General features: G+C 44.9%; 1 protein-coding gene across 7 annotated transcripts in view; it reads left to right on the top strand.

Moving 5' to 3' along the window:
* The window catches only part of CLDND1 (claudin domain containing 1), a 275,231-nt gene that overhangs the window by 129,979 nt on the left and 119,383 nt on the right, over nucleotides 1-25,869 (top strand). The window lies entirely within an intron of this gene.

Here is a 25,869-nt window from a genome sequence, read left to right as displayed (position 1 = left end):
CAGAAGGGAGGACAGTGTCAAGCTGCTTACTTAAGACCAACCTTGACACGGCGGACAATGCCGTGAGAATCATTGCTCAGGGTACTGTTATTAAACGTCATGCGTGGCTGCGGCAATCAGGTTTCAGACCAGAAATGCAGGCCACACTAATTAACATGCCTATTGAACCCAATGTTCTCTTCTGCAAAGCCGTCGAGGTCGTCCTTAAGACAGCCAAAGACGAGTATGACACACTTAAATCATTGGGCCAACTCATCAACAAACCACCCGGCCAAAGGGGTAATGGCAATTTTCACTGTTTTCGTGGCTAAGGTTCTCAACGGGGGTTAAGTTACAGTCAAAACCAAAACTCCTCCTCGGGAAATAATCAGGGTCAGTCCTCCCAGGACTATCCTAGAGACCAGTGCAGAGGTCGTGGTCATGGAAGGGGAAACCCCTCTCGAGGTGGCACCCCACCTCAAAAGCAGTGACATTCCGCTTCAGGTGCCCTCCCATGCCTCTTCAGTAGGAGGGCGCTTTTCCAGCTTCACCCACACATGGGAGGGAATCGCCTCAGACAGATCGGTGATGTCCACAGTAGCAGGCTCCTAGTAGCAGTATAGAGCTCCTCCAACGACCCCGCGACCACCCCCCACGAAAAAAGAAATACTCAAGAGAACACCAGCGTATCCTCCCCGAGGAGATAGCCACGCTTCTAATAAAGGATGCCATCGAAGTCGTCCCGGCCAACCAGGTAAACAGGGGTAGTTATTGAACTTACTTCCTTGTGCCATAGAAAGATCTAACAATGCGCCCAGTATTAGATTTGCGCCCCTGTCAAGCCACAAAAGTTCTGCATGACTACGCTACAAGAGGTAATCTCTCTACTAAAAAAGGGGTATTACATGGCAACACTGGATATGAAAGATGCCTATTTTCATATTTCAATGTTCCCAGTGCACAGAAGATTCTTGCGTTTCAAGATAGCGAACCAGCACTACCAATTCAAAGTGCTGCCCTTCGCAATAGCATCTGCTCCAAGGGTATTCACAAAGGTACTGGCGGTGGTGGCAGCGCACATACGCAGGGAGGCAATCCCAGTGAACCCTTAGCTGGACGACTGGCTCATTACAGGGGAGTCCCCCCTAATTTGCAGACAAAACATTCAAAGAACAATCAACCTCCTCTTTCAATTGGGCTTCTCCATCAACGAGAAAAAGTCAAGTCTAGTGCCAAGCACTACAAAACAGTTCCTAGGAGCTGTCTTAAATACACAAGAGGGGTTGGTCTTTCAGTCAGAGGAAAGGGTCCAAAATGTGTTACTGCAAATACTGCATTATCAGGCCGGCCGCCAGATAAGGGGGCACAAAGCTATGCGTTTACTAGGCATAATGGCAATTGCATTTACCTGGTTCCTCACGCGCACATGCGACACATGCAGGATTGGTTGGCGAAACAGTGGTCTCAGGCAAGTGGTCAGTGGGACCATCTATTGGTCATTTCGCCAACACTTGTTCAAAATCTTCACTGTTGGACAAGGGAAAATCTGCTGAAGGGGAAACCCTTCTACGATCCAGAGATACAGTTGGTTGTCACGACGGATGCCTCTCTAGCGGGGTGGGGCACTCACTACCTTCACCACACAGCTCAGGGTCTGTGGTCTTGCACGGCAGCTCAAAACCACATCAATCTGCTAGAGCTTCTGGCAGTATTCAAAGCCCTTCGAGCATTCGAATCCCATTTAACGAACCAATCTGTGCAAGTCCTGATGGACAGCATTACAGCAATGTTTTATATCAACAAACAAGGGGACACACGTTCTCCAAATCTGTCCAGACTTGCGCAGCAAATTTGGAAATGAGCACTCAAACGGAAGATGTTCCTATCGTCACAGCATGTTCCAGGGGAACTCATCTCTCTAGCAGACTCATTGAGCAGAGATCCCCTGCCAGAGGAACACGAGTGGTGTCTACACAAAAGAGTCGTAGAACACCTCTTCTCTCTATGGGGTTTCCCCACAATAGACTTGCTCGCTACAAGCGAAAACACTCAATGCCCAGACTTTGCGTCCAGGTTCCCCCAGCCAGGCTCCAAGGGGAACCACATATGGATGCACTGGTCAGGGAAATTTGCTTACGCTTTTCCCCCAACACCTCTCATGAGGAAAGTGGTGAACAAGATCCACGAGGAACCGATGACGCTTATCCTAGTTGCTCCTATGTGGACAAGACAACCATGGTATCCACATCTGCGCAATCTGGCAATGTGCGATCCCATCAAACTCCCGTGCCCGTACAATCTACTCACTCAGCACGAGGGACTAAAAGTGCACCCGCAGCCTCACTCGATGAACTTGGCAGCATGGCTCCTGAGGTCATAAAGTTCGGACACCTTAACCTGCCACAGAAATGCATGGCTATCTTAAAAGAATCAAGAAAACCAAACACTAGACACTATTACTTTGACAAATGGAGAAGATTGTTAATTTAGTGCCAGTCTAAACAAATCAACCCCATAGAATGTACTCCTTCCCACATTCTAACTTATATGCTCCATTTGCCAGATGCAAGGTTAGTATTCCACTCCCTAAAGGTCCACCTGGCGGCTTTATCAGCCTACACCACTTCCCATAATAAGGTCTCATGGTGAAAAGTACCTGTCATCAAGGCATTCATGAAAGGAGTAAAGAGACTCCACCCTACTATTTCCAACCCACTGCCAGGATGGGATCTCAACATGGTACTCGTTAAGCTCATGGGACCCCCTTTCAAGCCAATGCACAAATCTAGTCTAAAACACCTGACTTACAAAACTGCCTTCTTAGTGGCTATCACTTCCATAGGAAGAGTTCGTGAAATACAAGCATTGTCAGTGCAGGATCCTTTCTTTGTTGTACACCAAGACGCTAGTCAACGTACTCCCCCTAGGTTCTCCCCTAAATTAATCTCCAAATTTCATGTAAACCAGTCAATTGAACTACCAGCATCCATCCAGGAACCCAACAGCTCAGCTGAGATAAAACTCCACACACTAGATGTGAGGAGGGCGGTCCTCTACTATGTAGACAAGACCAGACCGCTTAGATCAATTGTTTGTCTCAGTAGCGCCAGGCAGAGAAGGTGACCGCATTTCAAAAAATGGCATCCCTATGTGGATAGTCAGATGTATACAACTGTGCTATTCCCTATCAAATAAGACACTGCCTTTTACGCCCAGGGCTCATTCCACAACAGGCACAGTTGCCACCCTGGCTTTCATTGCAAATGTCCCTTTAGATAGTATGTGCAAGGCAGCTACATGGAGCTCAATACATACTTTCACTCAACACTACTGCATTGACACTCATTCCAAGACAGATGCACAAGTGGGACAAGCGGTTCTTAGACATTTATTCGCTCATGAACCTTCTCACCTCCCACCTCCTTCTAACACTGTTCACTAATCTATGCACGGCATGTGATCTAAGCAGATTCCACAAGCCTAAGAAGGGGTACATTACTCACTGTAATCGTATTTCTGATGCATGTATCTACTTAGATTCACATGCGCCCACCCTTCCTTCCCTCGGAGAGAAGGCGCATGGATGCTTATGAGCTTGTCTGATACGTATCTGCTTGGATACAACTGTACTCCCCTTACACTGCATGCTACCTCATGTCAGAAAAATAACAATCTGAGGGACCTTGACTCGTGAGGGATCATGGGTACAGTGGACGTCACACTAGGGATAGTATTACTGGCACGCCCTTTCGACGTCCCTTTTCGAGTTTCGAAAACAACAACTGTAATACTCTGCAGCTTCCACTAGAATGTTGACCTATGCACAGCATGTGAATCATGCAGATACAAGCATCAGAAATACGATTACGGTGAGTAATGTATTATATATATATATATTTCTGAGGCTTGTGGAATCTGCTTAGATCACATGCTGTGCATAGGCCGACATCTAGTGGAAGATGCGGAGTATTACAGTTTGTTTTTCGAAAATCGAAAATGGGCGTCGACACAGGGCGTGCCAGTAATACTATCCCTAGTGTGACGTCCACTGTACCCATGATCCCTCGCGCGTCTAGGATCCCCAGATTGTTTTTTTCCGCCATTCTGGTCGGAAGCACTTCATCGGAGTTCCCTGGCTTTGCCATATTTGCACTCAAAACTAATTCTAATTTGCCCCGTTTTGTCACCCTTACGTCGATCAACATCTCGACGCCGAACCGGGGAGGAGATCAACGTCGAATACCCGACGGATTGGGCCTTGAGGCTTCCGCCTCGGCTCGGGCCTGGGCCGCTGGCCTCGGCCCTACAAGTAGGGAGAGTGGGGGGTGGTACACTTCCACACTCGGTTATATATATAATCATATATACACCACCTTACCTACACACACTTGCCCGCTGCCCACAGGCGCGTATGGAGGGTACGCCCTTTCAGTTTTGCCCCAAGTGTAATAAGAAATACCCTTGGGTAGATAAGCACGCTACGTGCAATCTTTGCCTGCCCAGAGACCACCCCGAGGCGGGTTGCAGGGCCTGTAGTAGGTTTAAGACCAAAACTCTTAAGGACCGCTCCACCAAGCGTTGGGCCCACCACGCCAAGCTAGCAGCTATGGAGGCGGAGGGTACCTTCAGCGACGGCAGCGACGCCGGACTTTCGGACGGCGAGGGCACCAAGGCGTCGAAAGACAGCCTAACGCACGTCCCCGGCCTCGGAAGGTCGTCCGTCCCGGCGACTATGGGGATGTCCCCCGGCGACAAAAGCGTTACACATACACACGCTAAACACAAAAAGCCACCCGAGATTCGACGTCGTCGAAACCTCGAAAAGAGGCACAGAAGGAGCGGTCCGAAAGGACGTCCTCTGGGCGGTCCCGGTCGAGGTCGCCGCACGACGTCAGGCAAGCCTCCACACTTGCACATAGTGCCTCGCCCATTAACATCACGGAAGATCACTCGTCCGGAGACGAACACGACTTCCATCCCCAGCCTGCACCCCAGGAAAAGGGTACATCACTTGGGAGTAAGGAGGGCCCAGTTTCGAAGCCTAGTTCGAAACACAGGCATTCCACCTCCGATCCTCGACGCCAGGCGTCGAAAGATAAGGGAAATGGTAAACACACTTCCACCCACGGGGAAGGGGGTAAGCAGCAACGGAAACAACCCTTGCAATCCTCCACAACAAGAGAACTGACTTCCCCGTCCAAGTCTTCTCAGGGACAGTCCATAGAAAGTTCCAGCAAGGTCACCCCAAGCTCCAAACTCTGGTCATGCGAGGACATTGACAGAGTAATGTCAAGGATGTCTTCCTTGGCAAATTTCTTCGAAAGACACCCTGACCAACTCCTAGCTTTAAACCCTCAGGAATCTTCTCCCTCAGGTTCAAGGGACCCTATCCCTTCAAATAAAAGGCCCCGGGTCGAGACACCATTAAAGGCTTCAGACCCCTTTGAGGTCCAAACCTATTGTTGCCTTTTCCCTACAGGCCAAGGAGACTCTTCCCTTATAGAGGGTCAGGAATTTGAGACGCCAGAAGATCTCGCAGTGTCAGATTATTACGGGGAGGACGAAGACGAGGATGAGCCAGAAAATAGCCCAGATATTTTCAGAATGGACTCACCAGTCGAAAGGGAAGCCCCAGTGTCTGATTCCCCAATAGATAATCAGCCCCTCCTGAACGAACTGCTCTCTCGGGCAGCTAACCACTTCCACATAGACACACAAGGTGTCCAAGAAGAGAGGGACTTCGCGGAGGAACTAATAGGGGAAAGGAAGACAGTAGCCCAGACCATTCCCATCCTGAAATCTATTCAACGCAGAATAGCACCATCCCTTATCAACCCAAACCTGACAAGACCTGTAAACCCGAGAGTAGAGAAGCTGTTTAAAGCAGCCCAGTCGGACCCTCTATATATTAGAGGCCAACTTAAGCCAGACTCTCTAGTCGTAACTAACACCCGCAAGAGAGCTGGAACCCCATTATCTTCCTCTGAGGCTCCCCCCGACAAGGAAAGTAAGAAACTCTATGGTTTTGGTAGAAAAGTAGCTTCCACGGCAGCCTACCAAACCAGAATCGCGAATTCCACCACACTGTTGGCCAGCTACAACTGCCATCAGTGGGAAGAAGTGGCAGCACTAATAGATTCCGCTCCCGAACCCCTTAAGAGCCAGCTATCTTGCATTTGTGCAGAGGGAAGAAACGTCTCAGGCTGCATTTTAAAAGCAACTTTGGACGCCGCAGACAATGCGGGTAGAATTATAGCAGAGGGGACTGTCATCAAAAGACATGCTTGGTTGAGGCAGTCGGGATTCAAAGCAGAAACACAAGCTGCACTCTTAGACAAACCAGTGGAAAGTGATCTCCTGTTTGGAAAGGCAGTCGAGGACGCTCTAAAGAACGCTAAGGAGGAATTCGACACCCTCAAATCCCTTGGCCAGTTAACTACAAAACCACCTAACCAAAGAGGGAACGGCAATTTTCGTCGCCCCCGCGGCCAAAATTCCAATAGAGGAAATGGCTATTCCCACACCCAGGGTACACAGTGGAACACCAACTCACAACAGTCTACCCAGGGGTATGGTAGGGCTAGTAGAAGAGGACGTGGTAGAGGCAGAGGCAGCCCCAGTAAAGGAGGCGGCACGCCTCCACCAAAGCAGTGACGCTCATTTCAGGGTCCCTTCCCATACAACCCCAGTAGGGGGACGAATATCCAGCTTCACCCAGGCATGGGAAGGGATAACATCCGACAGGTGGGTGCTGTCAACGGTATCCAATGGGTACTGTATAGAACTACTGCAACGTCCCCGAAACCATCCTCCAAGACAAAAAGTCCACTCTTTAGAACATCAGAAGATCCTCCTCGAGGAGATCTACAATCTGCTCCAAAAGGACGCGATAGAAATCGTCCCAAGCCACCAGGTAAACAAGGGTATTTATTCAACTTACTTCCTTGTTCCAAAGAAAGACTTAACAATGCGCCCAGTATTGGACTTGCGGCCTGCCAACAAGTATGTCAAGCCCCAAAAGTTTCGTATGACTACACTACAAGAGGTAATCCCCCTCCTAAAAAAGGGGGATTACATGGCAACTTTGGATATGAAAGATGCCTATTTTCATATTTCCATGCTCCCAGCGCACAGAAAGTACCTACGCTTCAAGGTGGACAGTCAACACTATCAGTTCAAAGTGCTGCCCTTCGGGATAGCTTCGGCACCAAGGGTATTCACCAAGGTACTGGCGGTGGCGGCTGCACACCTACGCAGGAAAGCTATCCCAGTATACCCTTATCTGGACGACTGGCTCATAACGGGGGAAACCCCAGTGATTTGCAGGACAAACATTCAAAGGACTATCGACCTCCTTCACGAATTAGGCTTCTCAATCAACGAGAAGAAATCAAGCCTAGTGCCAAGCACCTCCAAACAGTTCCTAGGAGCTATCCTGGATACTCAAAGAGGGTTAACGTTTCCTTCAGAGGAAAGAATTCGGAATATACTACTGCAAATTCCGCAATATCAGGCCGGTCGCCAAATAACGGTACGCAGGGCAATGCGTTTGCTGGGCATGTTGGCTTCATGCATTTACCTGGTCCCCCACGCGCGACTGCGCATGCGTCCCATGCAGGAATGGTTGGCGAAACAGTGGTCTCAGGCAAGGGGTCAGTGGGACGATCTAGTGGTCGTTTCGCCAACATTGGTACAAAGCCTTCACTGGTGGACAAGAGTAAATCTTGCTCAGGGGAAACCTTTTCACGATCCCGAGGTACAGGCAATAGTCACTACCGATGCATGCCTCACTGGGTGGGGAGCTCACCATCTCCTCCACACAGCCCAAGGTCTCTGGTCTCCCTCAGTAGCCAGGAACCACATCAACCTGCTAGAACTTCTGGCAGTATTCAGAGCACTTCTAGCATTCGAGCCCTACCTGCTCAACCTGGCAGTGCAAATCCGGACGGACAGCACAACAGCCATGTTCTACCTGAACAAGCAAGGAGGGACTCATTCACCAAATCTGTCCAAGCTTGCCCAGAAAATCTGGATATGGGCACTCAGACGGAACATCTTCCTGTCAGCACAACATGTTCCAGGGGAACTCAATTCCCTAGCGGATGCTTTAAGCAGAGACTCCCTCCCAGAGGAACACGAATGGGTTCTACACAAGGAGGTCGTAGAAGACATCTTCTCTCAGTGGGGTTGCCCCACTATAGACTTATTCGCCACAAGCGAAAACAGACAATGCCCAGGATTTGCATCCAGGTTCCCCCAACCAGACTCCCAGGGGAACGCCCTGTGGATGAACTGGTCAGGGATGTTTGCGTACGCTTTTCCACCAACTCCTCTCATCAGGAAGGTGGTCAACAAGATGAACAGAGAGTCGATGACGCTCGTCCTAATTGCTCCCATGTGGGCAAGACAACCTTGGTTCCCACACTTACGCAGGATGGCGGTGTGCGAACCCATCAGACTTCCAACCTGGTACAACCTTCTGTCCCAGCACCAGGGTCAAACAGTGCATCCTCAACCCAACTCAATGAACCTCGCAGCATGGCTCCTGAGGTCATAGAGTTTGGACATCTCAATCTACCACAAAGATGTATGGACATCCTAAAAGAATCTAGGAAACCAAACACAAGGCACTGCTACTTTGACAAATGGAGGAGATTTGTTATTTGGTGCCAGAATAAACAAATCAACCCAATTGAATGCACTCCTTCCACTATTGTTACATACATGCTCCACCTGCTAGATGCAGGTCTGGTTTTTAACTCACTCAAGGTGCACCTGGCAGCTCTATCAGCCTACACCACCTCCCATAACAAGGTATCGTGGTGGAAAATACCAGTGGTTAAAGCTTTCATGGAAGGAGTAAAGAGACTTCATCCTCCAATTTCCAACCCACCACCAGGATGGGACCTGAACGTGGTGCTATCTAAACCCATGGGCCCGCCCTTCGAGCCCATGCATAAAAGTAGTCTCAAACATCTGACTTATAAAACAGCCTTCTTAGTAGCCATTACTTCTATAAGAAGGGTCAGTGAAATCCAGGCTCTGTCAGTGCAGGATCCCTTCTTTACTGTCCACAAGGACAAACTGGTTTTACGCACACACCCTAGGTTCTCACCTAAATTTATCTCTAAATTCCACGTAAACCAGTCCATCGAGCTTCCGGCTTTCTTCCAAAACCCACAAAGCTCGGCTGAGGTGAAACTACACACACTAGATGTGCGTAGGGCGGTCCTCTACTATGTAAACAAGACCAGACCGTTACGAAAAACAGATCAGCTGTTTGTCTCCGTAGCTACAGGCAGAGAGGGGGATCGCGTCTCTAAGGGTGCCATCTCTAAGTGGATTGTTAACTGTATCCAGCTGTGTTACTCACTCGCTGAAAAGACTCTGCCTTTCACGCCTAGGGCCCACTCTACAAGAGGTATTGGGGCCACTCTGGCTTTCATTGCAAATGTACCCCTTGACACCATTTGCAAAGCAGCTACTTGGAGCTCTATTCACACTTTTACTCAGCACTACTGCATTGACACTCATTCCAAGACAGATACACAAGTGGGACAAGCGGTTCTAAGACATTTATTTGCTCATGACCCTTCTCACACCCCACCTCCTTCTTCAGGTACTGCTCGCTAATCTATGCACAGCATGTGATCTAAGCAGATTCCACAAGCCTCAGAAGGGATACATTACTCACCGTAATCGTATTTCTGATGCTTGTATCTGCTTAGATTCACATGCGACCCACCCTTCCTCCCCTCTGAGAGAAGGCGCATGGTTGCTTGTAGTCCTACCTTTCTACCTATCTGCTTGGATTATCTGTACTCACGCTACTCCTCATGCTACCTCATGTCAGGAAAAAACACAATCTGGGGATCCTAGACACGTGAGGGATCATGGGTACAGTGGACGTCACACTAGGGATAGTATTACTGGCACGCCCTGTGTCGACGCCCATTTTCGATTTTCGAAAAACAAACTGTAATACTCCGCAGCTTCCACTAGATGTCGGCCTATGCACAGCATGTGAATCTAAGCAGATACAAGCATCAGAAATACGATTACGGTGAGTAATGTATCCCATATAGTTTGCGCTATATACCATTTTTAAATAAATACATAAAAAACAGACCAGCTGCAGCAACTCTGTTTCATGGCTTCAACTTGCCTGGATTCGGCGAGTTCCAGATTGTATAAGGTGAGTAGATGCATCCCATGAGTTTTATATGCTGCTCTTAGGAGTGGAAACCCCAATTGATGTATCTCATGTTACTCATGCACAAGAATAGAGGATTGGAGACTCTCACCCTCCTCCCATTGGTGACTGACTACTGCTAAGTTTTGAATGCAGATTCCTGTTACGCAGCCTGCACCCTCATTATTATATTCATGCACAAGGATATCAAACACACTCCTGATGATAGTATTTATATAGTGCACATATACATTAAATGGGTCTCTTGGCACTCTGCATTGTTCCACCTCAACTGCATTCAGAGGCTATAAAACATGACCCACCAGCCTCCGGGTTACATTCTGCAGTTAGGAGAGAAATGCAAAACGTCCCACCAGGTTACCCTCTCATGACTCCCTATGCTCTGTAGACAATACCGCAGACCACGTGTTAACTGTGCAATTTCTTCTGGTAGGTGAGGATGATTATATATTCTCCTGCCTGACCTCCCAGGGCACTTTGTTGACTACTGGAGAGGGAGGCCGAACCTCTGTCTATTCCATTGGTGTCATGCTGCCCTGTACAGGCAAGATAACCTAGAACAGAGGTCTGCCATCTGTGGCTCTCTAGATGTTTGGATAACAACATCCATCAACCCTAGCCAGCCTAGACAAAGGTGAAGCATTACAGGAGTCCTAGTCCAAAACATCTGGAGAGCCCCAAGTTGCAGACCCCTTAGCTAGACCTTTTTCTCCTGCCTGACTTCCTGTTTATACATTAGTTTGTGGGGAACCGGAATGGACATTTGTAGCCTCAGTGTACTTTCCTATCTGCAGAACTGGTTGCCCCCCCCCCCTTTCTCCCTGAATAAGGTGACCCAAACACTCTCTACCCATACCAGCTGATGGGGGGGTTGGTAGAGTTACCTAGGGCAACATGACAAGTGAGATGGAAACACAGGAAATGGCTACTGGCCACTGTGGTAGTGTTCCCCAGGTCTTAACTTGCAGTATGATTTGCGGGCAAGCCATTGTATTCCCACAGTACCAACTTCAAACTAATAAGCATAGTTAGTGGCTAAATGACTAAAATAAACACCCAACACCAAGGAACATTGTTTGGCTTTGTTTAGAATATCTATTATTTTGCAAAATGATTACAAAGACACCGTAGGCGCCAATTTGTTAATGTTCACAATATATTTGTAAGTTTGTGTACTTAGAAATTGTTAACCCAAGCACCAAATATCCCACAATTTGAAAATGGGGTGTTCCCTCCTAATTTTTGCAATTAAGCATTGTCACATAGGAGACAACATGAATTTCAACGGTGTGAATGATACCAAACTACTCCATAACATATCCTCAAATCTACTGTGGATTACCATATATGACACCATGACTCGACACATTCCCCAAAGCTCTGCTCAATATTGGTAACTCGAGCAGAAAACACAGGACCAAACCTGGAGAGACTATGCAACCCATGACCCTCACCCTATACACAACTCAACCACTGCAACCAGACAGCTGCAGTCTGCTGTGGGTCTCGTTTTCCTTAATACCTTCACAAATGTGGCCCCAAATAAAATTATTTGACATGCTGGCTTTCTCAGTGGCAATGAATGTGCACACGTAATTGCTTTTGAATGTACATAATGTTAGTTAGCAAGTGCAGTTTCATGTGCACAGTTATTCCTACAACTCGGCTCTGCTGTGGGTGGACGGTGGGCGTTTCTTTCCCTAAGATTTTTGTCCAAGAGAATCTCACACCTCTTCTCCCTCTCTGGCGGGCCCCGCAACCCGCGCTAACCTTTTTCTCTCTGGTCTCTTGCGCCGCGGTATGCCAGAGCTGCCCAGGAAATGCAGCACATTTGTTACTTTTCATCCCAGATGATGCTCTTCAAGGTGGTCCTAGGCACCAGAGTATATCAGTGTCAGCGAGCCTGAGGAACTGCCCAGTTGCATTGTTCTCTGCCAACGGCACTCACTGCCTTATCAGGCCACGACAGAAAAAAGGCAAGCAACAGGTCTCCTCTCTTGGCAGCAATGCTCTCTCCTTAACCACAGGAGCAGCACTAAACCCTGGGACAGCCTCCTTCTTTCCGTTGTTGGTGCAGGAGCACCTGTAACATGGGACCTGGTGCTCTGTTTCTTCTTATATATTTTTTTGCCGCAGGCATTAAAGTGATGCTCCAGTACCTCTTAGGGCCTAGGCCACTGGAAGAACCTCCCAGTACCCAGAGCAGCAGCCCAGTTAAGGGTTTTCCTCCTCTCTGCTCAACCATATTTCTGTTAACCACCCTTTGGGCAGACTCCATTGTCTGTGGACCCTATGGGGGTGGCCAGGCCTCTGTTCAGTGATCCCAGTATTCCAAGATCCCCGTGCCTGAGAACATACAACAGTCAGCCATGTCCTGGCTACTAAGCCAGTCCCCTCTTGCAAATGGCAGGTAAGAGTTGTCTGACTGTGTGCTGTACCTTACGTTCAGAAAGACATTCGTAACAATAAATCACAACACATTAAATCACCATTGCCCTATGCACTTCAGAACAAATATACAGCTATAAAATAAATGTGTATATTTTGCTTCTCTTCCCTGTCTCCATGTACCACTAACCGCAGGATTGCTAGATCTATTTGGAGCAGGGGTTACACAACTCATTTTTTCTGTTCCACTGTTGGCACATTGCCCCCCGGGAGGGGACAAGCATGCACATCTCCCATCCTCTTCCTGTCTCACTGGTTTGGCATTTACCCGTGGAGGTCAGGAATGCATTGCTATCTTACCACACTTGTTCAACTGGTGACACGCTGCATTTGTCTTCTGCCCCAAGGGTGGGCTTGTGTACACTCCAAAGAGGAGTCTTTTAGAGCACCTGCCTATTCGACTGCTGGTGTCCTGTCTAAGTTGAAGGTGACGTTATGAATAGCTGACAAGTGGCTAGTATTGCTTTTCTCTTACATCAGGGCACCTGTGTCTTTTAGAATCACCTTGACAAAGATATGGGTTCACAGCAAAGGTTCCCACGTAGGCAATACTTTTCAGAAGAGCTAATTACTCCACTTTTGAAGAAATCTCCCTTATCCCTCTTAATCTGAAAATGTGTTTTGTTTTTTAAACTGTCGAATGTTGTAGCATCCAACTTGATGCTTCTTCCTTGTTGGAAGACAGATGTCATGTATGGCAATCTGTTATTAGGAACTGTGATGCATGTTAGCAATAGTAACCTCCTGTTCAGGTGTTTTACCTTTTGAGAGCGTCATGCTGCCTCAAAGGATGCTTGAGTACCTGGATTGATTTTGCAAACTAAGTACCCTGGTCCTGTGTTGTTATTATTATTATTATTATGGTATTTATTGTACACAAACCTAGCTTCGGGAAGCAAAAGAGTACTTTACAATCACAGGGAGACGAACCCAGTGAGGGAAGTAGAGAAAAAAGGACCGGGAAGCTAACCGGGGATGGTGGGCAATTGGCAGCATGGGGGCGAAGACAGTGTCCAGCAGATCAACAAGTCTTGGGTAGGTTGGCAAGTGCACCGTGTGTGGACCTGGGTGTTGAGGAGGAACCATTCTTTGAAGAGGAAGGTCTTGAGCTTGTTCCTGAACTGTAGAGGTGATGGGTCAAGTCTGATGACAGGGAAGAGGTTCCAGAGTCTTGGAGTGTAGACCGAGAAGGCCTGTCTCTTGGTTCTTAATTCAAATTGCACATTTCGTTACCTGGTGTAATGTAACAAAGTGCATACGGATAGCGGATTTATGCCACCAGCGAGGAAAATACCATTAAGTCAAATTTTTACATCAATAGTAAAACACTTCACTGAATACCATGTATGACTGCTTTTCTTAATCTGGTTGGTCCTATTGTGCTCTTTATTGTTGGTAGTTCACTGCCAACGATGATGTCACAAATCAATATGCGATAAAAATGAAAACTTTATTTTTTCAAGTTACAATAAAGGAGCGACCTCTACCTTTACTGTGGCTAACCTCCATGAAGTTTGTCAGATGGCCTTTGCCCTGGATAGTGATTATCGGGTATTTTAGTTCATTTTGTTAGTAAATTCCTTGATACCCTATCTTGGAATCCCTAATTTAGTCTGCCATTCACTTTTCAACAATGTCTCTCACAGCCTCTTGCGCCACGTTAGTGACTGGACTTCACTCTCAAAAGACAGTTCCATTTGGTTGGAACTAAAGCCCCGGAACACAGTTCACTTCGGTTTTCTTGTGCCTCTGAGCGCCACAGTATTTTAGGCATCAGGTCTTTGTCTTCAAGGAGTCTGATGCTTCGCTGAGTTTGCAGGTGATGCCATCTCTAGTCTTAGAGAGTCAGTCATACCAGATTTTTTGTGCGAAAAACCCAAATGTCTTTTGGTGTAAAAGGCTGTTTTTGTTGCAGTATGAGCTTGCATGCTCTGTTTTGGACTTTGTTTTATTGATAACATAGTTTTATTGGCAACATCAATATTAACACAATAACAGCCATGTAGTTTTCTCCGGATTAAGGAAAATAAATGATAGTTGAAAAGAGAAGCCGGAGGAATAGCCATATATAATCCTGCTTCTGGACACTGGCCCCTATTACGAGTTTCCTGGTCCGGAAACAATGTTGGTAACAAGGAATCAGCATTTCTTCTGGACCGGCACACCCCGACTTTGCTGGTAGGGACAGTGAACAACGGGCAGGTCTGACCTGCCGGGAGTTCAGGCCCCTACCAGCAAATAATTGCCCCTATCACTGGCACTGCTTCTACCAGTGCTGGTGTTAGGGGCAAGCCCATTCCATGAAGTCCTATGGGACTCCGTCCATGGTATGGGAACCTACCGCTTTTGCAGTCAACCGTAATATCCCAGTAACACCAGGATATCGCACACCGGTAACGGTAAAGGGAGTCTGAGGATAACCGGCCAGTAGCACCATAGGGTTACTGGCAAACTCGTAATGAGGTCATTGTCTTGTGATGGAATGATAGGGTCTAAATCATACATAATTTTATGGACCTTTGGGCAAACCCAATCCAAGAATCCAAAGGGGTTGGCCATGTAAACTAAATCGGATTTCCAGGGCTCACTTTTGGCCTCTGTTTGGCAAGTTTGCATCTATTGCAAGATATGGGAGTGGAAGGTATGATGCGACTATTTAACTATCCCACACAAGTAGGCATTAAACAAAAGTGCGGACAATGGGGATTCTTGTGGAAACATGAATGGGGTTCGGAACATATTGAAACCTCCCACTTTTGAACCTGTTCGGTCCAGTTCATGAGGTACACATTGGTCCATGTTGATCCATGTTAAGGCTGAGTCTGTGATGTCCCTCTCATTTCAACTCTCAGTAGTAAGATTCATTGATCAACTCTGCATACAAAGCTGACCAATCCATGGTGATGCAATAAGCATCCTTGCTGTTATCTAAGCAGTTATCCTGTGCACCTTGACAGAGTTTTCTCAATCGAATATCTAACTAGACAAAAAAAGTAAAAATGATGAGACTTTTTATTTAGAAAATTCAATTTTCACCTTGTAGTTTTGATTCTCCAGTACTTGTATTCTTTGCCTTCACAATCTCAAGTTGTTTTAATCATGATCATAGTCTATCAAAGAGGTTAGGCTCTAGTCCCAAGCCGCTGATTATTCTCTCTAGACCATTCTTGTCCCATTTGGTTTACTTTTCCCATGTTCCAAAGTTGCCAAAAAAAGGTTTCTCGGTTTCCCTTCCTTTCACAACGCATGTAGTGATTGATGCTTTCCAACTTGGGGTGCATTGTCTCAGGGTTTTGTCTCAATCCGTTTTTCAATGCCATTTCTGCATAGCTAAATGTTGTAGATGTTACCACTTGGTCTTATAAATACCAAATTGGGTGTTTTTGTTTAGTATGTTCCATATGTCTCCTTTCTACTGACTCTTAGGGTACACATGATTTCACTAATTAACACTTCTTGGGGTTAAAGTGCTTTCTGCTTCTTTCCACCCCCCAACGTTCAATTTTTATTTCTCTGTTTTTAAGTGCTCTCATGTTCTGAGCACCTCTCATGATCAAGTATCCTCAGGTTTTCATTACTTCCCAGGTTCTGTCTGCCACATACCTCTGCAAACCTCACTCTTCATATTCTAGAAAACCGGATATGAGTTTCTGAGGCTCCTTTTAACTGATTGTTCCAATGGATTGTGTTCTCCGACGGATTCCTCATCTTTGATATATTCTTAGCCTGCTTTGAAGTTTTGGAAACAATTTCAACAGCAGGGGGTGCTGTGCGGCATCAGCGCTGATGTCATTCGACTGTTACCTTTCCCACATCCAGATGTGACGTTGATGATAGTCTGTATAGCACCCACTGCGCCCTGTTACCTCAGTTCTGTTTTCCCGCATGCACAGCAGGCTCTCAGAACAGTTCGACTCGCCTCAGCAAAAACCTTTTTCTTCAACGCACGTCATACTTTTGAATTTTTTTGTGACTGTCACAATGTCTATGCTGAAAACAGGCTTCAAGATATGCGCAGACTGTGATTCGAAGATGTTCACTTATCCACACAGGATTTGTCTATGGTGCCTTGGCGAAGCCCACATGATTGAGTGCGACTCCTGCCAGTCGGTGACCAGTAAGGCCTTGAAGGAAAGCAGATCGAAGTTCGTTTTGGTCATTCGTGTGTCAAAATGCCTATCCTCCACCCCTTCATAAAGAAAATCCTCCAGAGGAAGGGGTTCCTATCAGGTCCCAGCGCTGATCTCCTGCAGGAGCAGATGAATAGCCCACCTAATCCCTTAAACCAGTATACCCAACAATCAATTGAACAATTATTGTATTGACCAGAGTGGGGGAAAAGGGGAATTGTAGAAAATAACAAACGGCAGGATAACACTGGAGTCCTTAACTGCTTTGCACCTTGGAACTCTGGATACCTGCAAATGACATGGCAATAATTAAATTCTGAATTGAACTTCACTAACCATTTCCAATATGTACCTTTCCAGACCCCTTTGTTACTTGACAGTCTCTGTTTCTTTACTGAGAGACTCTTGAAAGAATTAATCCTTATTGTTAACTTTGCTTTTCTCAGATGAATGCTTTAAGAATTCTATCTCTTCATAAGATATCTGGATTACGTCTGTGTAGTGTTGAAATTTCTTTAATTGAACACTAAACTTGCATTGAATTTTTTCAAATTTTAAAACTGTTCTTTAACTGTGTTTACTTATAGTTCTCTCTGTGCTTCATGAAACTCAATGACTTGTGAAAACAATCTGAATTTAGTAATCAGATCTCTTTTTGAACTTCTTCTTTACTTGTATGAAGTCTAGTTACTTTTTAAATAGATTAATTCCAAAATACAAGTGTTGTTATATTTAGAACACTGCTGAATGCCACTTAATTAGCGCGCACACGCTACCTGGATTCAAACACCGTCACAGGATCGCGCAATAAAGATGATCGCTGATCGCTGTCTTCTTCATTTAACAGCTGATCTAGAGAACGCTGCTAACTATTATTTCACTTGCGCGCACACGCTTCCTGGATTCACACGCTGCCACAGGATCAAAAAATCTCTCCAGAACGACGAAAAACGTATTAAGCAACGCCTGCAAGAACTTCCTGGACACGCCTCCTTACGTTACCAGGTCCTTACCTCAAATGCAGCCGGCACGCGACGCATGCACAAAAGCTTCTTTTTACGTCTGCTACGCCTTTGAGAGTTGCGCGCAAGCTGAAATTCAAATACTTATACGCTGGCGCACACACTATTAATCAAACGTTCAATAGTACATTGTGAATACTTTTCTTTTCCAAAACGTATTTACATTTGTTGCACAACTACAGACTTTGACTTTTCTTCAATTTTTGAAATAAAATGACTTTCCAAAACTGAACTTGAACTGAATGTGATTACAACTATTTCTCACAACTTTGCTTTAAGCATAACTTCAGTCACTTATCTGAGTTTCCTCTTCTCTAGCTTTTTCTAATGAATTGATAACAGGTCTTCTGTGATTTCTTTAGTTTTCTTTTGATTACACTGGAGCTCTAATGTGTTGTGACCATCCATAAACACATCTTGAATGAAAGGCAGTTTAGAAACTTCCCTTAGGTTCCAAACTGTATCACTGTAGTCATTGACCAATCACTGCTGGGCAGGAAGTACTCCACCATCTTGAGCTGGGACAATAGTTGCTGGCTGATATAATGATTAGATTAAGGAAATGCCATTTCAATGCAATTAACCTTACCTAGCCACTATTACACTTAATGTCTAACCTAATGCCTTCTGTTACCCATGGACCTGACAGTACCCCCTCCCCCCCGATAAAGCCCTGCCCCAGGGCCTGGTTTCTCTGGTCTTCGTAAATGAAATGTCTTAACCAACATTGGTGAATGCACTTCTTGCTTGGCCACCCACGACCTTTCCCCAGGGCCATACACCTTCCAATCTATCAAATACTGCAGCCTACCTTGAACCACTCTAGAATCCAGAATGTCCTGAACCTGCTACTCCTCTCCTGAACCTTCCACACAAACTGGACTGGACCCGGTGCCTGAGAAGAGATTAACATGGAAAGTGGGATGAACCTTTAGACTAGATGGTAATTTCAGTTTGATAGTAACTGGGGAAAGAACTTCATCAATTTCAAATGGCCCAAAAAGCATGGACTAAACTTGTCTCTACCTTTCAGAGCAATGATTTTACTGGAAAGCCACACCATATCACCTGGTTGATAACTTGGAGCTGCCCTACGCTTACGATCAGCAAATCTTTTGTAATCTGACTTACTCTTTCGTAAAGCCTCAACAGCCTTTTTAACATTCTCAAGCATGGCTCTCAATCTCCCTTCAACATCTGGAACCTCCACTTCCTCAAAATTCACATCTCTAAGAAACCTAGGATGAAATCCCTGATTTAAATAAAATGGTGACATAGTCGTTGAATCTTTAGCTGTGTTATTGTAACAAAACTCTGCCAACCAGATTAACTCCACCCAACACTTATCTGTTTTAAGGTAACAACGCAAGTATTTTTCCAACTCTTGATTCACCCTCTCGGTCTGACCATTTGCCTCTGGATGAAAACTAGTAGTAAGACAAATATCTATATTCAATTCTTTGCAAAATGCCTGCCAGAATTTTGACACAAATTGAGAACCCCTGTCAGAAATCACTTGTGTAGGAAGTCCATGTAGTCTTACCACATTTTGTAAGGATGCTTGTGCTAGATTAGTAGCTGTAGCTGAACCCATAATAGGGATAAAATGACTGGCCTTGGAGAGGACATCCACCACTACCAAAATTGTGGTGCAAGCTTGATCGAGAGGTAAATCCACAATATAATCTAAAGAGATAGTGTGCCATGGACGAGGAGGAATGGGTAAAGGGGTCAATAATCCCACTGGTCTCTGATTTACTGACTTCACTCGTGCACAGGTTTCACACGTTCTAACATAATTCAAAGTGTCTTTACGCATTCCTTCCCACCAATACTCCCTACATAATAACTCCAAGGTTTTTCTAAAACCTGGATGTCCAGCAATCGCAGAATCATGACACTGTCGAAGAGCCTCCTCCTGAATCTTTTCAGCAGGCAAATACAACCTATTATCCACAAATGGTAAACCATTTTTGATCACTCGTGCCGGATCCTTCCTTACCCACTCAATCATTTGCTCCTCAGTCATTTCATTAGCCACTTGTTCACCCAAACTCACAGCCTTTTGTATCTCAGCAATCGCAAAATTATTATCTTGTAGCAATGGACTGGAGACAAAGAATCTTCCTTAGAACTTCCAGGATTACGTCTGGATAAAGCAAACGCTTTGCCATTTTGTTGCCCTCGCTTAAAGGTAATCACAAAGTCAAAGTCTGCGAAGAAAAGAGACCATCTTAACTGATGTGGCATTAATGTCTTGGCTGAATGCAAAAAGGTTAGATTCCGATGGTCTGCAAGCACAGTAACTTTATGTCGAGCTCCAAGCAAATAATGTCTCCACTCTCCAAATGCTGCTTTTATTGCCAAAAGTTCTCGGTCTGATATGGTGTAATTTCTTTCAGCGCTTGAAAACTTCTTAGAATAGAAGGCTACAGGATGTAATTGACCTGCACTCGGATCTCTCTGTGAAAGCATTGCTCCTAAAGCCAAATCAGAAGCATCTGTTTCAACAAAAATTGGCTGTTCTACATCGGGATGCAATAATATCGGCCCTGAGGTAAACTTATCCTTTAAATAACTGAATGCTTCCGCAGATTCCTTCTCCCAAAGAAATTTGACACCTTTCTTTAACAATCGAGTCAAAGGGGACACCACTGATGAAACGTCTTGAATGAACCGCCGGTAGAAGTTGGCAAATCCAATGAAACTCTGCACATCCTTCACACAAGTGGGTGCTGGCCAATCTAAAACTGCCTTAATCTTACTGGAATCCATCTCCAATCCAGCCGGTGAAATTACAAAACCCAAAAATTCAACTCTGGTCATGTGAACTTGGCTCTTTTGTAACTTGGCGAATAGATGATTCTCCCGCAACTTCAACAATACTTTTCATACATGTTCCTGATGTTGATCCTCTTTCTGAGAAAAAAATAAGAATATCGTCGGTGTAGACAACTACAAAAACATCAAGATACTCCTGCAAAACCTCGTTGATAAAATATTGGAATGCTGCTGGTGCATTGCAAAGTCCGAACGGCATCACTTGATACTCAAACAAACCGAATCGAGTTTGAAACGCTGTCTTCCACTCATTACCTTCTCTGATTCTTACTAAATGATAAGCTCCACGAAGATCTAACTTAGTGAATACCTTAGCCCCCTGAATGGCATGTAACATGACTGAAATCAATGGAAGCGGATAGCGATTCTTAATTGTAATCTTATTAAGTGCTCTATAATCTATGCAAGTTCTCAAACTCTTATCCTTCTTGTGCACAAAAAATAATGGAGATGCCGCAGGTGATTGAGAATGACGAATAAATCCTTTCTCCAAATATTCTTGTAAATAAGTCTTCAAATGTTCACTCTCTCTCTCTCAGTTAATGCATAGATTGGGCCACAAGGAATTGGAACCCTATCTTCCAAATCGATTTTGCAATCATAAGGGCGATGCAGTGGTAACTCATTCGCCTCACGCTCGCTAAACACATCCGCAAACTCAAGATAGCATTCAGGCAAAATTCCAACCACAGCCCCAATCAACTGTTCTTCAGTTACTCCACCAGCCAAAAGCTCTCCCAGACTCTTTTCTTCCAACATCACCCTCCTCCAAATCTGCAACACCATGTTCAGAACAATACTCTGATCTAAATTCCACTGTTCTTTTAGCCCAATCAATAAAAGGATTATATAAAGTAAACCGAGGCATTCCTAGAATAATTTGCAATTGAGGAGCATCAATTAATTCAAAAATGATCTTTTCCCTATGTTATTCAGCAATTTTCAACCCAATGACTTCTGTGGTTTGTGTTATGAGTCCCGAGCTGAATTGAGCTCCATCTACTGCTCTAACCTGTACTGGAACCTCTTTAGTCGCAACTGGTACTCCTAAACAGATGACTACATTCTTGTCCATGAAATTGCCTGTTGCCCCTGAATCTAAAACACAAGGACCCCCACATTTCAAACCTCCCTTCCAAAATAAGGATACATTTATTGTAATGTGCAGGACCAATGCCTGAATTGTGTTCGCCACCATCGAACCTCTTCCAGCAGATGTGAAAATTCTTTGAGGGGTTCTAGGACAATTTCCAACAAAGTGGCTACTATCCCCAAAATAGAGACAAAGATTTTCCTTCCGCCTCTTCTCCTTCTCTTCTTTTGTTAACGGAGGTCTAAACTGTCTTTCTCTTCCAGACACCTTAACATCTCTTTGGACTACATCTATCTTTGGTCTCTCACTTCGTACCCAAGGTCTACCCTCGGAACCTGACCTCCTACGCTCTATACGTCTCTCACTAAATCTAGCATCTAGTTTCAACACAAGAGTAATTAACTCCTCACAAGGGACTGGTCTTTCTACAATTGTCATCACAGCATCCTTTAATTCTTCACGCAAACCTCTATAAAAGAGAGAAGATCTTTTCTCTTCAGGCCAAGCACATTCTAAAACTAATGCTCGAAACTGCGTAATATAAACTGAAAAGTCCTTATTTCCTTGTTTCAATTCAAGTAACTCACTAGCAACACTCTGAGTTAAAGTACGTCTATTAAACATCTTTTTAAACTCGGCTTTAAATAACTCCCAACTCTCCAGTTCCCTGACGCCTCTTCCAACCAAAGGAACTGACCAGGCAGCCGCCTCTCCAGTCAAGTATGATATTAAAAAAGCCACCTTTGCTCTTTCATTTGGAAACGACTCAGGCCTGCACCTAAAATGCAAAAAACACTACATAAGAAATGATTTAAACTTTTGTTGATCCCCTGCGAACCGCTCCGGTTGAGCCAATGGAGTAGTCGCCACAGTAATCGCTGGAACTCCCCTTTCACGCTTTTCCACCCCTCTTACTCTTCCTACAGTTACACTCTCCACTTCGGGATATAACACTGGTGGTTCTCTCTCTGGATTCCAACCTGAAACATTTGGTTTCTCTGTCTCTACTCCTCCCTTATTCACCAAAACACTTAACTCCTTAAGTCTATCACTCAACTCTGTAGTCTCTTTCCTTGACTTCGACATTTCTTCCTTCATTTCTGAAAGCATCCTAGCTAATGAGCCTAAAGACACCTCTCCTTCAGGCTGCATCTCTGCTCAGGCAGGCATTTAACGTGGGCCTTTCATTCTGTCAGGTCCCAGCGCTGATCTCCTGCAGGAGCAGATGAATAGCCCACCTAGTCCCTTAAACCAGTATACCCAACAATCAGTTGAACAATTATTGGATTGACCAGAGTGGGGGAAAAGGGGAATTGGAGAAAATAACCAACAGCCAGGATAACACTGGAGTCCTTAAATGCTTGGCACCTTGGAACTCTGGATAACTGCAAATGACATAGCAATAATTAAATTCTGAATTGAACTTCACTGACCATTTCCAATATGTACCTTCCCAGACCCCTTTGTTACCCGACAGTCTGTTTCTTTACTGAGAGACTCTTGAAAGAATTAATCCTTATTGTTAACTTTGCTTTTCTCAGATGAATGCTTTAAGAATTCTATCTCTTCATAAGATATCGGGATTACTTCTGTGTAGTGTTGACATTTCTGTAATTGAACACTAAACTTGCATTGAATTTTTGCAAATTTTAAAACTTCTTTGTTTTACTGTGTTTACTTATAGTTCTCTCTGTGCTTCATGAAACTCAATGACTTGTGAAAACAATCTGAATTTAGTAATCAGATCTCTTTTTGAACTTCTTCTTTACTTGTATGAAGTCTAGTTACTTATTAAATCGATTTTCAGAGTTTAGATTAATTCCAAAATACAAGTGTTGTTATATTTAGAACACTGCTGAATGCCACTTAATTAGCACCGACACGCTACCTGGATTCACACACTGTCACAGGATCGTGCAATAAAGATGATCGCTGTCTTCTTCATTTAACAGCTGATCTACAGAATGCTGCTTACTATTATTTCACTTGTGCGAACACGCTACCTGGATTCACACGCCGCCACAGGATCAAACAAATGTCCTCAGAACGACGAAAAACATATTACGAGACGCCTGCAAGAACTTCCTGGACATGCCGCCTTACGTTACCAGGTCCTTTCCTCAAATGCGGGCCGGCACGCGACGCATGCACAAAAGCTTCTTTTTACTTCTGCTACGCCTTCGAGAGTCGCGCACAAGCTGAAATTGAAATACTTATAAGCTGGCGCACACACTATTAATCGAACGTTCAATAGTACATTGTAAATACTTTTCTTTTCCAAAACTTATTTACATTTGTTGCACAACTACAGTCTTTGACTTTTCTTCAATTTTTGAAATAAAATGACCTTCCAAAGCTGAACTTGAACTGAATTAGATTATAACTATTTCTCACAACTTTGTTTTAAGCATAACTTCAGTCACTTATCTGAGTTTCCTCTTCTCTGGCTTTTTCTGATGAATTGATAACAGGTCTTCTGTGATTTCTTTAGTTTTCTTTTGATTACACTGGAGCTCTAATGCGCTGTGAACATCCATAAACACATCTTGAATGAAAGGCAGTTTAGAACCTCACCTTAGGTTCCAAAGTGCATCACTGTAGTCATTAACCAATCACTGCTGGGCAGGAAGTACTTCACCATCTTGAGCTGGGACAAAAGTTGCTGGCTGATATAATGAGTAGATTAAGAAAATGCCATTTCATTGCAATTAACCTTTCCTGGCCACTATTACACTTAGTAATGTCTAACCTAATGCCTTCTGTTACCCATGGACCTGACAGTTCTACAGGAGACAAATCTCCTGAAAGGTCCAAGAAAAGATATAAACACTCCAAAATATCTAGATCTATTCTTCTTCATCAAAGAAGAAGAGTACAAAACAACACCATTCATCTTCCTTGCCCGATAGGCATCAGGTACCTTTCCCCAAAAGACCACTTCAGTGGCTTGAGGTGAGAGTTTTAGAATACAAATGTAGGTATTATCGAATGCAGCTCCTCCTGACTCCTCGAAAGAGCCAAAGAAGGTAGTAGATCCCACCGGGTCCTTCAAGACTGGCAGGGAATCGGATAAGGCTTTGAACCGGATGCCTAAAAGCCAGACTCGGAAGACATCTGAGGTGTACAGCCGAGTGTCATCGACCAATGTCGACCACCGGGTCAGCATTGATGCAAAAGGCTGCATCGACATCCTTTTCGAAGGAATCGACAAAGTTGAAGGGACCTTAGTCAACCTTGGAGTCGAGATACAAGCCACAGTCGAAGACTGAGTTCTGTAAATCCTTTGGTTCAAATGGTTGAGAGAATGAAGAAAGATAGACTTAGTTCCCTTCGTGTATGAGTGTTTTGCGGCCCTGAATGTCCCAGAAGAATTCATTCGAGTAACCACTGATGGAATACCTAGTCTTCTACTTAAAAGACTCCAGTGGACTCAATACTTCCCCTGATGTCGAGTTTGATCCCCCTGATGTACATTCTCACCCGACTGCAATGAACCGGGTCCTCGAGTGTTTGGGATGGGGCTGTCCTGCAAAAGAACATTACCCAAGATGACCTAATGGACATCCTAGATAAGGCCCCTCCTAAGAAGACTGTGCTGCCCTATCATACATCACTAAAGAATCCATAAAATTCTGGTACAACAGATATTACACCTGCAGTAAATAAGGAGTTGGTGAAAAAAATACAAACATTCAGTGGACCCTGTTTTTGTATTATTGCACCCTACACCAGAAAGCTTAGTGGTGCAGGCTGCTACGTCCACATCCAAAGCTGCAGCTTATCCTACAATCCCTCCAGATAGGGATGATAAGTGTTCGGACGCCCTTGCAAAAAGGTTTTTTTCTGCAGGTAGTATGGCCTTAAAAAGCCATCAATGTGTCATGTGCTTTAGCCAAGTACAGCTACACATTGTGGAATGTGATTGCACAAGCAGCTGACAATAGTCCAGAAGGGGAGATGAGAGAGGGATTTTAATAATCTTATTAATGAAGGGAAAGGAGGCTTTATGCCAATCCCTACAATCTGAATTTGATGCGTCAGACTGTGTAGACAGATGAATGGGATCTAGCACTGTTAACAGGTGCTTTGCATGGCTAAGCAAGTCTGCACCCCCCACCCCCGTCCACCATGCCCAGTCAAGAC

This window comes from Ambystoma mexicanum, chromosome 12, assembly GCF_040938575.1.
Source record: "Ambystoma mexicanum isolate Mex_15411 chromosome 12, UKY_AmexF1_1, whole genome shotgun sequence".
NCBI classification, from domain to species: Eukaryota; Metazoa; Chordata; class Amphibia; order Caudata; family Ambystomatidae; genus Ambystoma; species Ambystoma mexicanum.
The sequence above is the reverse complement of the archived record's forward strand: the minus strand, read 5'-3'. Positions and strand labels throughout refer to the sequence as shown.